Source organism: Apis cerana, linkage group LG5 (genome assembly GCF_029169275.1).
Source record: "Apis cerana isolate GH-2021 linkage group LG5, AcerK_1.0, whole genome shotgun sequence".
Classification (NCBI taxonomy): Eukaryota; Metazoa; Arthropoda; class Insecta; order Hymenoptera; family Apidae; genus Apis; species Apis cerana.
In genome coordinates, this window is record NC_083856.1 from 11,759,357 (window position 1) to 11,771,870 (window position 12,514).

At 35.9% G+C, this 12,514-nt stretch overlaps 1 protein-coding gene and 1 long non-coding RNA gene across 12 annotated transcripts in view; one reads left to right on the forward strand and one right to left on the reverse strand.

Annotated features, from left to right (window-relative positions):
- LOC107997818 (acetylcholine receptor subunit alpha-like) overlaps positions 1-12,514 on the forward strand; it is a 75,835-nt gene that overhangs the window by 32,433 nt on the left and 30,888 nt on the right. For 2 of the 11 annotated variants that reach the window (XM_017056671.3, XM_062075339.1), the window contains exon 1: positions 2,991-3,890. The exons of the other annotated variants lie outside the window; for them this stretch is intronic. The gene's annotated coding sequence lies outside the window, so the exon portion shown is untranslated. Of the gene's footprint in view, positions 1-2,990; positions 3,891-12,514 lie in introns of those variants that run through there. 11 annotated transcript variants of the gene reach the window in all.
- Positions 1,460-3,222, reverse strand: LOC133666124 (uncharacterized). The gene is made up of 2 exons (XR_009829798.1): positions 3,083-3,222; positions 1,460-2,999 (listed from the first exon to the last, which is right to left on the reverse strand). It is a non-coding gene; the product is annotated as an uncharacterized LOC133666124 (long non-coding RNA).

Consider the following 12,514-nt stretch of genomic DNA (forward strand, 5'->3'; position numbering starts at 1 on the left):
AGATCAAACTGTTTATAATTTACACGAACCGTGTGATATTTATTTTAATAATAAGGGCATCGGGTTGGGATCACCAGGTTGAACACCAGGGGCCACAAAGTTATCGTTCGAAAAGTAGAACTGTCGGCGAAAAAAAATTTAGTGCAGCTGTTGTGCGGCCCCTGATAACATTACGTTTCGTGGCCCCGTATTCTGTCGAGCACGCGATCTCTCCACCCAATCGGGGCCTCCTTATCTCCACGTCAGCACGACCTTATTGTATAACTCCGAGTATTCGACTGAAAAAAAAAGTGCACACCGCATCGCGCACCCTTTTTTTTTTTTCCTCCTCGAAGACGACCCCCTCGAATATATTCTTATCTATCTATTTCTACCCCCTCCCCTCGAGAATGGTATATACATTATGGAATTATTGCATTTTGAATTATTTCGATCTCCACTTCATCGTGAGAAATTTTTTTGAAAAATCGAAATTTGCGAATTTCGCAAAAAATTTGGGTAATTTTGAAAAAGTCGATGCTCGAAAAAAAAAAAGAGGAGACAATCCTCGTTTCGTGTGTAACGGGAAGAGAGAAAAGAATAACGAGTGTTTATGAAAGGAAGTTTCACGGTTCGTCACATCGACGGTTTCGCGGCGACTGATCGATTGTCCATCATTGAGAGTCTGGAAAAACGAGCTTTTCGGTGTCGACGCTCAAATAATAGCCTGCAGCACCCGATATGCAAAATTGCCGAGCAATCGACGACCCATGAGGCCGAAAATGGAATGATAGGAGGGAGAGGAAAAAAAAAGGAGGGAGAGAGAGAGAGAGAGAACGAGACTCGAAAGAGGAAATAAAACCGGAAGTCGATACCGCGTGTACGCCATGCGGAAGTCTCATAATTATATTTTGATAGGTTTTTTTTTTATATCTATATATTGTTTATATCTATTTAATCCTATTAAATTCTTTTTTATATCCTTCTTTTTTTATTTAATCCTTTTTTTTTGTAAAAAATTATTGAATTAGAATTGGAAGTCACTTTTTCACTTTTCTTTCTTTCTTTTTTTTTTCTTTTATTTTAGTTTTTGCTTTTTCAACGAGTTCAGTGAACTTTTTTTTTTTCTATAAAAAATTATTGAATTAAAATTGGAAGTCACTTTTTCTTTCTTTCTTTCTTTCTTTTTTTCTTTTAGTTTTTGTTTTTTCAACGAGTTCGATGAAGTAACTTTTTTTTTTTTTATAAAAAATTATTGAATTAGTTAGAATTGGAAGTCATTTTTTCACTTTTCTTTCTTTCTTTCTTTTTTTCTTTTAGTTTTTGTTTTTTCAACGAGTTCAGTGAACTTTTTTTTTTTCTATAAAAAATTATTGAATTAAAATTGGAAGTCACTTTTTCTTTCTTTCTTTCTTTTTTTTTTAGTTTTTGTTTTTTCAACGAGTTCAATGAAGTAACTTTTTTTTTTTTTATAAAAAATTATTGAATTAGTTAGAATTGGAAGCCACTTTTTCACTTTTCTTTCTTTCTTTCTTTTTTTTTTTCTTCTTTTTCCTTTCTTTATTTCCCTTTTAGTTTTTGCTTTTTCAACGAGTTCGGTGAAGTGACTTTTTTTTTTGTCGGAAACAAATTTAGACGAAACAATTGAATACAAAGCTGCTGCATTCCATTTTCCGCCCTGACACGACTCGTCGTTTCTCGTTCCCCGGCAGTTTTTTTTTTTCTCTCCCCTCCTCCCCTCCGTACTTTCTCTCCATCGATATCCATCCAGAGAGATATTGAAAGGATGGATTTTCATTATCGTACCCGTTTTAACCCATTCTTTTATCGATTTCAATTCGTTGAAATATCATTCTCCATATCGATGTTTGAAAATTCTTTTACGAATCGATAATATTTTCCTTGCCAACACACACATATACACACATATATATATAACGACAAATATTTTTTATATAATGTATCAATCAAGTATCATCATCGAGTGTCAAGTTTATTAATATATCGACACGATTACCGGTACGAGTAAAAATCAAGTTCATCTAACTGCACACGATTTCCTGGCAAGCGAAACAGATACGATTTATCAAGAAGTTTCTTAGTTTACCGGCGGATTCTGTCTGGTCTAATGTACACGTTATGCCGAGAAGACTAGGAATCTCGCAATTTCCGTAACCCGAGCAATTTATTTCCTGATGACCGGTAAATGTATCTCCGTTCACTTGGTTAGTGGACCGCTATCTTAATACATTTACTCGTGGTATTTGATTCGTTTACTTGATACAGGAATTCTGATCAGAACCATTTAGAGCCAGGCTCGGTTAAATACTGTTCCTCTAAAGAGCTAAATATCGTACTTCGAATGCTGTCGACATTCGAAAATTTGATAAATGATATAAACTTGATTTCACACGAATAAATGAACGTTAATCAATGTTGTCTTTTTACCTCAAAGTAAAAGTTATTCTTCTAATATTTTTGATTAGAAAAAAAAAAGTTTCTTCTTGATCAATTTTGTATTTATAACTCCTCGTCTCTCTTCTCATTCACTTATATTTTTCATTATATTGTAATTAAGAATATTATAATTTATATATATATATATATATATAATCTTTAATTAGGATCGTAAATCACGCGATTAACATGAACACGTACAACGAATTCGAACGAGCTTCTCGTCCCTTACCATCGACCTTAGGGAACTTAAGCACTTAAAGCAAATCGTGATCTACGAGAAGATGGTAAAAGGCTTGGCACATCGAGGGAGCGGCTGACTTGGCTCGAGACACCTCGTTTTTCGAGGCGAGCCGCTAATTAAGAAATACTCCCTTTAATGTCTACTCTAGCAACACAGAAACGTGCTTTACCTACTCTTGTCCACCACGCCTTTTTCTAATTCCTTCGCAATTCTCATTGGAATTGCGAATTGTTTTGTATAGAGGAATTGTTTCCAGAAATTTAGTCTTCTTTTGTGAAATTTTGGAGAATCTCAACAATAAGGCTGAGTTGATATAATGCTAATGATGGTTATAAATTAAAAAAGAAAAAATTAATTGGAAGTGTAAAGTACAATTGTGATAGGAAAATAAATTAAATATACTTTAAAATACGTTGTTTACTTCTTCTATTATTCCATGAACGAATCGCGCAGTTAGATCGAATAAATTTTCTCCATTAATATTCAATCGAAAGATACGGATCTTATCGACTCCTGCAATATCAAGCCGAAATCAGTTAATTCTCGTCTTTCGTATCATGAATATCACGTTGTACACTTCCCTTCGCGATTTAAAATTCGTCTCATAAACACAAACATAACCTCAAAACTTCCTTCCCATCTGATGAAAATTTATTTCGTCTAGTCACTATTAGCGCGCGCCTCCTATCGGTGCAACAGGTGATTACACGCGTTCGGCAAATATCGTTCAATTAAACGTCGCTGGCGACGCCATTTGCCTGGCATTCGTCACTTTCCCCAGTCACAGCTTGCCGATTCCTGAACGTTTGGCAAATTTCCTGAATCTGTCAGGGCCGTCCTCCACGGGCAATTGGTTCTCGTCGATCAAGTTGCGAACGAACGAACGAACGAACGAACAAACAAACGAACCGTATCAATTGCCAATTAATAATCCTTTTATTCTGGTATTGGTAGCACTGTAAAGGCGGTTAAATACGACGTACAATGTAACGTGTTTCGAAGGAGAGTGCGCGTGAGCGTCACGTGACGCGAAACGAGTGAATTATTGTGTTTGTTGTGATATTTGTGGAAATTGATGATGTTCTATTGAATTTATGAAGGTACAGATTGATGAAAGCTAAGGAATTATATAATGTCTGTGAAGGGAAGAAAAATTCTAGGAAAGAAATATTTGAAAGCGTTCAGGGTAAAAGAAATTGATGGAGGTTAGGTAAGTCTTTTGTTATTTTTAAAACGGAATTTGAATTGATTATTATTATTTTTATAATAAAGTTTTTTGTTGTTTTCGAAATTTTAAGCATCCCATTCTTAATATTTAACAATAGTAGTGTTAACATTAATTATTTATAAGATATACGATTGAAATAATAAATTTCCATAATTTGTATAAAAACTCTTAGCATATTTTCGTGAGAATTTATATCTTTTTAATAATCACTTCAAAAAATTGTCAAATGTAAAATTCATTTGTCATATGTCAAACTGACTATTCGCATTTATCCTCATCCTTATCTATGAAAGCTGGGCACGCGGAATATTTTAACATACACAATTGACTGGGTGCTCGTTTATTGGATCGAGGCATAGATGCACGTGTGTGCATGTTCAGAATGGCCTTCGGATTCCAGGGCGGAATCATGGAGACTGGGACGGGGCAAGGAATAGGTTAAGGGGGAGGATCTTCGAATACGTTCTCGGTGTCGATGGGCGCTATGGATCTATTGGGATTTTCAATTGAACGGACACGGAACGTCGTGGAATTCGTCGTGTGCGCCTCGAAAGTCGAGGAATGAAGTAATCCTCGCGGAATGAATGACCTTTCCCGCGATGGGGGCGACACCACTCGTTGTACGTTTCATCGCGATTATACAGATCGTTTACATTCCTAGTTGTTGGATTATTTTCAACCACATGTAGATTTATTTTTCCTTTTTTTCTTCTTTCAATTTTTGTCTCGATTACATTTTCATTGCTTTTTTTCGTGATACTTTCAATTTTAAAATTGAAATTTGCTGGGATATCATCGTTTAGTTCGAAAATTGGATTCGAACGATGGTTAGGTTAGGTTCGATATTTACTCTAGCAAATTATCGATTCTTTACGTTGCACATTTTATAATCGATAGAAATAAGAATCGAATATTTCTATCTTATTTAATTAATCCGAGATATTCGAAAATTATCACTTCTAATAAAACAATTCTTCTCAATTCACCAGTATTATCCCGATATAATTATTCCTTACGAAATATCATTTATAATTCTTGTTCTTTCGATTCTTTATTATTAAGAAAGCAATGAATGAAGAATTTGAGTGAGCATCGAAAGTCGATCCGAGGAAGGAGAAAACAAGATTCGATTTGATGGTGCATTTGTTACACGATTGAAAGTTTCTAAGCTTGTCATCCTATCGTCAGTTGAACGTGACGCGTGTGACCCGAACTTCATCCCGTTGTAAATATTTGATATCAAATCCTTATCAGAGGTGAAAATCCATTTGCCATGGCGAAGGAATAATGCAACGGGACGGGGAATATGGATGCGTGCTTTTTCGCGATGAAGGGAGGGATCTTCTTTGAACTTTGGATAATGCGCGTGTTCGAAATTCGTCTGGCAAGTACGACAGGTTGCTCGTTAACATTTATTCGCTTTCTTTATTTCTATCCCTTGAGAAAACCGGGAAAAGGTCGCGTTTCTTAATGCAGTTTCTGATATCTGTGCCGAGTTTCGACGAAGGGGAATTTTTTAGCGATATTTTATAGCAATCGTCTCGCGATAATCTCGGATGGAAAAAGAGTCAAACGTCGAGATACAGGAGGCCGGAGATTTAAAATATTCACCATGTTATATTTCCATCTGTATTTGATAATCATACATTTCTTCATCAATTATTAACGTATCTTAGAGAATTTGGTTATCGAGAAGAGAATCTCATGAATCTTTATCTTTATCTTTATCATTTTGCTAACAGATCTAAAAGAGTTTTTCAAAAACTTCTCTCGTCAAGTGTAGTGCTCAGATACGTATTTTTTTTTTTTTCGAAGTGTGAAGAATATAAACGAAATAAAGGAAATAATAAAAAGAGGAATATATTTTTTTAACGTCGGGTTTTGCATCGTTAAGAGTGCATCGCGATACGGTGACAAAAGCGCACGGGGTAGATTTTCTGCTCGCGAACGAGTCGCAAGTTTCGAGGACTCTAACGCCGCCTCTCTTATTGTTATAAACGAGAAAAGTGCTCGGTCGGGACGGCGAAAAACTCGTTTTTCTTCTCGTGCATGCCTCGCAGCGTGTTCCACCGCAGCAACTTTCTCTCACCCCTGTTCGACTATATTCTTCGGTTTTCTTACTACCGAAATTTCCCTATCGTTATCTCTCACCTCTGAATTTTTACTCGTTCTCTCCGCGTATATATATATTTCTTCGTAATAAGAATTAATCGCTCTTCTTATAGTTGTAAACTTCTGATTCTAATTTCATTATTTATTCATCTGAAAAGAAATATTTTATTTTATTATAATTTTTATTATCATCCGTTTGTATAAATAAATAATATCTTGATATCAGAAAATAGATACTTTATTTTTCGTGGAAATATATTTAGGAAATATTTTATTTGTATATTTCTTTAAATATTGCGTTATTGAATCTCTTTCTTGTGCAACGGGTGAATTTAAGTCATTTTTACTCGGTCTTGTTGAAATTTATTTTACTATTTAAAAAAAACAAAAAGTATATTCCAGTACTTTTTTAATCTCTCAGGATGTAGAATCGTTTTTCTATTCCGCGCACACGAGCAGGAGATTTACGTTCTCCTGGAAAAATTTGTTCCATTTGTTTTAACACGTTCGGTACGGTTGATGATTCAAATCCGTGCGAAGGCCTTTCATGGCGCGTCTTACTTCGAATCTCTCGTGCTGGGATCACATCTCAAACAATGTGTGATCCGCTTTCAATATAGCGCTTCGAAGGTGTCCTGCGTTATTATCGTTTGCCGTATAAATTGCGAAAGAATTTTGAAAGAAACGATTTCGAGTTTGAAGAGCCTTCTCGAATAACCTACTTATATTTTCCCTTTTCCCTAAGTACGTTGAAAGAACGGTCGGTAAGATGTGAAGGAATTGAAATCCATGTACAGAGGCCGCACAGGTTGAAAATGCAAAAAGGGAGATATACACGGGACCGTACAAAAACATCGCCAACGGGTTAAAAAAAGGAAAGAGAAAAAGAAATGAAAGGTGTCTCGAATAAGCGTGCGCATCTTCGTAAAATATGAAGTGAAAACTGGTTTTTCAGTGTCGCGGTAATATTATTACGGTTTGCTCTGAATACAATTTCCTCTTTTCAACTCGTTAACTCGTGGATCACGGATTAATTCGATATTATTTTTCTTTGCGACGTATAGACATATAGATTGAAACCAGAATTACCATCGGTCGAACATTTCCTTCCCCCTGTCGAGTCGATCTAACTTCCTTTCAACTCGTTAACTCGTGAGAATTAACTCAGATTTCCCTCTATGACACGTAGATTGAAATCTGAATTACGATCCAAATTACCATCGATCGATCATACGTACGTAAGAATCGATCGAATGAAAGGATTTTTTCCCGATATCACGTAGTATCTTGTTATCTTTCGAACGCAATCTCTTCGTCTTGCTTCTTTTCAATTCGTTAACTCGTGAGCCAATCAATTAATTCGATATTTTTCTTTACGATACATAGACACGATTGAAACCATAATTACGATCCAAATTACCATCGGTCGAACATTTCTCTCTGTCGAATCGATCAAATGGAAGAATTTTTTCGGTATCACGTAATATTATTATCTTTCGAACGTAATCTCCTTTAATTTAATTTCTTTTCAACTCGTTTCAATCCATGAGCCACGGAATTAACACGATATTTCCCTTTATGACACGTAGACACGATTGAAACCAGAAACGATTCAAATTACCATCGGTCGAACATTTCGACGAAACATTTCTCCCTGTCGAATCGATCAATCACCATAACTCGCACGTATCAGAATCGATCGAACGAAAGGATTAATCACGTAACATTATTACGATACTCCTCCGAGTATAATCTCTTCCTTCAACTCGTTTAACTCGTGAGCCACAAATTAACACGATATTTCTTTACAACGCATAGATACATATTGAAACCATAGAAACGATCCATATTACCATCGGTCGAACATTTCGACGAAACATTTCTTCCTGTCGAATCGATCGATCACACACGATCGAACGAAAAGGTAAATTCGATCGTCGGAAAACTCGGTTTCGGACAAGCACGGAAGTGGGGGAAGAAAGGGAGAACGCCTCGTGTACAATTAGTCGCGCGAATTTTAACTTGCAAATATGGAGACGGGTAGAAATGTCTGCGTTTGGAGTCAGATCGATTCGTTTCCAATTAATTCCCGCTCACGGAAATTCCACGAGCATGACGCATCGTCAAATTCAATTTCAACATGGAGGGGGGCATGACTCCTCCGACTGCTCCCTTCCACGCGATCCCTTCCATTTCCATCCCTTCTTCTATCCGTCAAATGGAATCTTATTTTAATGAGTTTCCTCGGATCGAAGTATCACATCCCGAAATAAAGAGAGTCACCGGTACCGCGATCCCTCTGAATCATTGACGAAAGTGTCTCCGACTGATAATTCGTATCCTCGGCCTTTTTGCAACCACTTTTGGCGACCGTTGCAAAATGAAAGAGGATTTCTCTTATTCGTGCGTCACGTGTTAACAAATGTTTAATAAATGTTTCGCTGATTAACGTGAAATTTCTCGGCGGTTATGTAATTAATGTATTCGTTTTTTGAAAATTCGAATTGAAATAAAAATAAATAATAAAATTACTCTCTCCTTTCTTATTCGTATCACTTTTACACAATTTAGAAAATCTACAATTTGAAAAGTTGACGTACAGAAATATCACTTGTTCGTTAATATTCATTATATTTAATAAATTGAACGAGAGCGTTCCACCTTCACGGTTATATCTGAACCGACATTTTCGATGCATCCGTTTCAAGAGTTTGAAAGATGCTCAACGGATATATTAATATCCCGCTTGGGAATAAACGATACTCTGATCACTCGAGCGTCTGATTCGCGCGTTTCGAGGATATTTTTCAAGTGCAGCTCGATCAGGGAGTCGCGGCTCGCGAGGAGGAAAGGGCAATGTACACACAAGGGAGAGACGGGGAAGGGGAAAAATTGGCATATTGAAATTCTGGGTAGCTCGATGCAAGAAGAAGCCGCAGCGAGCAGCTAACGGCTGCGGCACCCTCGTAACCCAATTTAGAAGAGGACACAAAAGAGTATTCGGTGATATTGAGCCGTGAGATGCGACCTACTTGCAAACCGACCGACCGACCAACCAACCGACCGACCGTTCCTGCCGTACCTTTTCCCTTCTTCTTCCTTCTTTCTCCTTCTTCCAACCGCCTGTGTTTTCATGCCCCTTCCACTCCGCGCTTCTTTGCCCATATTTGCGCCTATCTTGTATTTTTGCGTATCCTCGAATCGTGCGGATAGCCTCGTGAATAGGCATAAGAAAACCTATTCCATATAATAATAAAACAAAGAAGAAGAGAAAACAAATTCCAAATTATCCTTCAGAAACGTTTCTATTTTGCAAGAATCTTTGAAGTGTTGCGGATAGGCTTTGACCGAAAATTAAAATTATTATCTAAATAATATGGAAATTGAAAATTAATAAATATAAAAATAAATAAAATATAATATAAAATCCTAATAAATTGGAAAATATGGATGAAATGAAATTTTGTAATTATTAAAATTTGAAAATGAAATTTGAAAACCTCTATAGGGGTTTGATCATCCAGTTAAATGTAATGCAAATAAGTGTAAAATAACTATAAGTAAAATTACTAAAGATAAAATGAAATGTAGAGGATAAAATCGATTTAGTGTTGCATTATTAATTGAAAATCCACCTTAAATTCATAATATAATTGTATCTCCAATATAAGGAATTGCTGATAATAAATTATTAGTAATAACTGTTGCTTCTCAGTATGATATTTGTCCTCAAGGTGAAACATAACCTATAAATGCTGTTAATATTAATAAAATTAAAATACCAATTATAAAATATATTTCGCCTAATATGAATATATATTATATCATGAAATAAAATAAAGCTCCATTTATATGAATTAAACGAAAGAATCATCCTGAATTTATATCTTTTATAATATTTATAATAATTTATAATAACCTCTATTTCATAGCATAATAATAAAACAAATCGAAGAGAAACAATCTTTTCAATTTTCGAAAAGAAAATAAATCCAAATTTCACTTTCCATTCCAATTATTCTCAGGAAATGTTGATTCGGAAACATTTCGAAGAATCTTTTCTATTTCGCAAAAGAAATGTTGCAAAAGGATCGAGAAATACTAATGAAATGTAATATTTGAACAATTAGAAATTTTATTTTATTTTATTTTTTAATCTTTGATCAAAGATCAATTAAATTCAGAGATAATTTTCCTTTTATTCTTTTTATCTTTTTCGCGATAGTATAAGTGTAATAAAATCGTTTAAGTTTAAGTTTTATATATGATAGTCCTATATAGACTAAAATGCATCCTAGGAGGATCAAACTCATCCCGAACAATTCTCTCGAAACGGTTGCCTCGAACGAGATCCTATTCTATTCTAAAAAAACTCCACTCTATTCCCACTCCTATATATAACCTACTCCTTATGTTGACAAACTGTTCCGTTCTCTTCGAGTGGCGAGCCAAACGAATAAAGGAAACGAAAGAAATAGACCGTTAGACAAAAAAAAAACCGAATTCTCTACATTTCACGATTATAATCGGTTATAATCATGTCGAGAGTTTTCTATTCCCATCTGGAAAGATCTGTCTCGACACGCCGTCGAATTTCAATTTACGGAAAATCGTAAATCCTGAATCCAGAAGAGAAGGAGTTCGTCTAAAAACAAATAAAATGGTCGAATAAATAGATGGACATCGAAGTTTCATTTTTCACCTTTGACCGACTGGAAACTCTTGGTGACAGGAAAAGTAAAAAAAAAAAAGGAAATTCAAAGAGAAAATTCGACGGAGAATTGAACGTAGAGAAGACATCTTTTTGAAGATTTTTAGATCATCGACAGCCACTAGAATTCCACGCGGGACATCTCAATGTTTTTCGAGAGGAACGAAAAGAGGCTTGGCAAAGGATTTTCTTGTATCGTAGAATCGTCGTTATCGCGTCGGCTACGGTTGAGCAAATTTCTGCGCCATTGGATACTACCGACTATGTGGCGCACAGTTGAACGATCTTTTTTTTGCATCCTGCGTTGCGCGCATAGAAGCGCGTTTCCCTTGGAAATATGACACCGAATTTCTATTCTCGACCATCTTGGATCGTGAGTCTTTCAGCTGGGATGTTGGATGGTTATTAAACTCGATAAAGCTTTTCAACTTTTTCTCAATTCATGCGTGGAATTTTTATAATCGGATTTTATTTTCTTTGCTTTTTTTTGTTGTTTGAAATTATATCTTTTCATATATATATATATATAAATTTTCATGAAGTAATTTGTTATTAAAAATTTTTTTTGTTGGAAAAGGATAATTTTTTTCTTCAAACTTTCCTCGTTTCTTTCATTTGAAATTGCGAAATGGCGAGTTCAATCTCGTGGAAAGCAAAGGGTTAACGATAACGAGCCTTAATAACAGAGCTCGGTTTTCATGCAAATGTATCAGAGTTTTGCGATCTAAACTATGGTAACTCGTCGTTTAAGATTTCTCACATCTCTCCCCCTCCCCCTTTCCCCTCCTCGATAAATCGTGGAAATTCCAGTTGGTGGAGAGGACTCGGTGAAAAAATAACTCTGCCCCGAGAATTCCGATAATTGCATTGGATATTATCTTTGGTGAAAATTAGACGGGGCATCGAGGAAGAAAAATAGGTAATAGTTTTTCCAGAGTCAGGAAGAAAGAGAGAGAGAGAGAAAGAGAAACTTTATCTCAAGCTTCGAAAATATTCCTTAGACGGATGGAAAGAATCGAATTTCATTAAACTCGCCGCCCCTCCCCCTCCTCCTCCCCCCATTCCTCTTCAGAAAGTTGAACAAATTCTTACAATTAAAAAAGTTAAAAAGACGCGTCTGAAAACCTGCTAACGATTTAACGAAATATGGATCGTTAAATTTCACAAAATTTTCTCTCTTTTCCATATATACGCGTTAACTATGAATACACAGGAATACTCAAGTTACTTTTAAATAAACCGACCGTATAATCCCGAAAAGATTATGCATGATCCTGCCTTTCAATGTATCCCTCCTACGAATATTTCATTATTCATTCATACTGAAAACAAGCTTAAATTGCAAAAGGAGGAGGGGAAAAATGAAAAAAGGAAGAAAAAACGAATAAAGAATAAATTAATCCAAAGTTGAAGAGAGAAATAGAAAAAATCGAAAAGGATCCATATATAATTCTCGAAGAATGAGAATCGTCAATCCAGGAAAGTCGAGTCGAGGAATATTCGAGATAGCTGGAGGAGGAAAGGAGAGGGGGTAATCATCGACGGACGATACGTTATTCGAATGGTGGGAGGAGGGGGGCGAGTCGAGGAAGATTTCTAACGGTTACCGCGCGGATATTTAATTTTCTACGAGGCAAACCAGACGGCGCTGGCGGTCGAATTGCTTGCGAGAAGGAAGCAGCCTTCCGATACTCGGCAATTCTCACTTGGAATATCACCCGCTTCCGCCTATCTTCCCGCTCGTATTCAATTATCCGCGAATAAAAGAGAATCATCCTTCTCT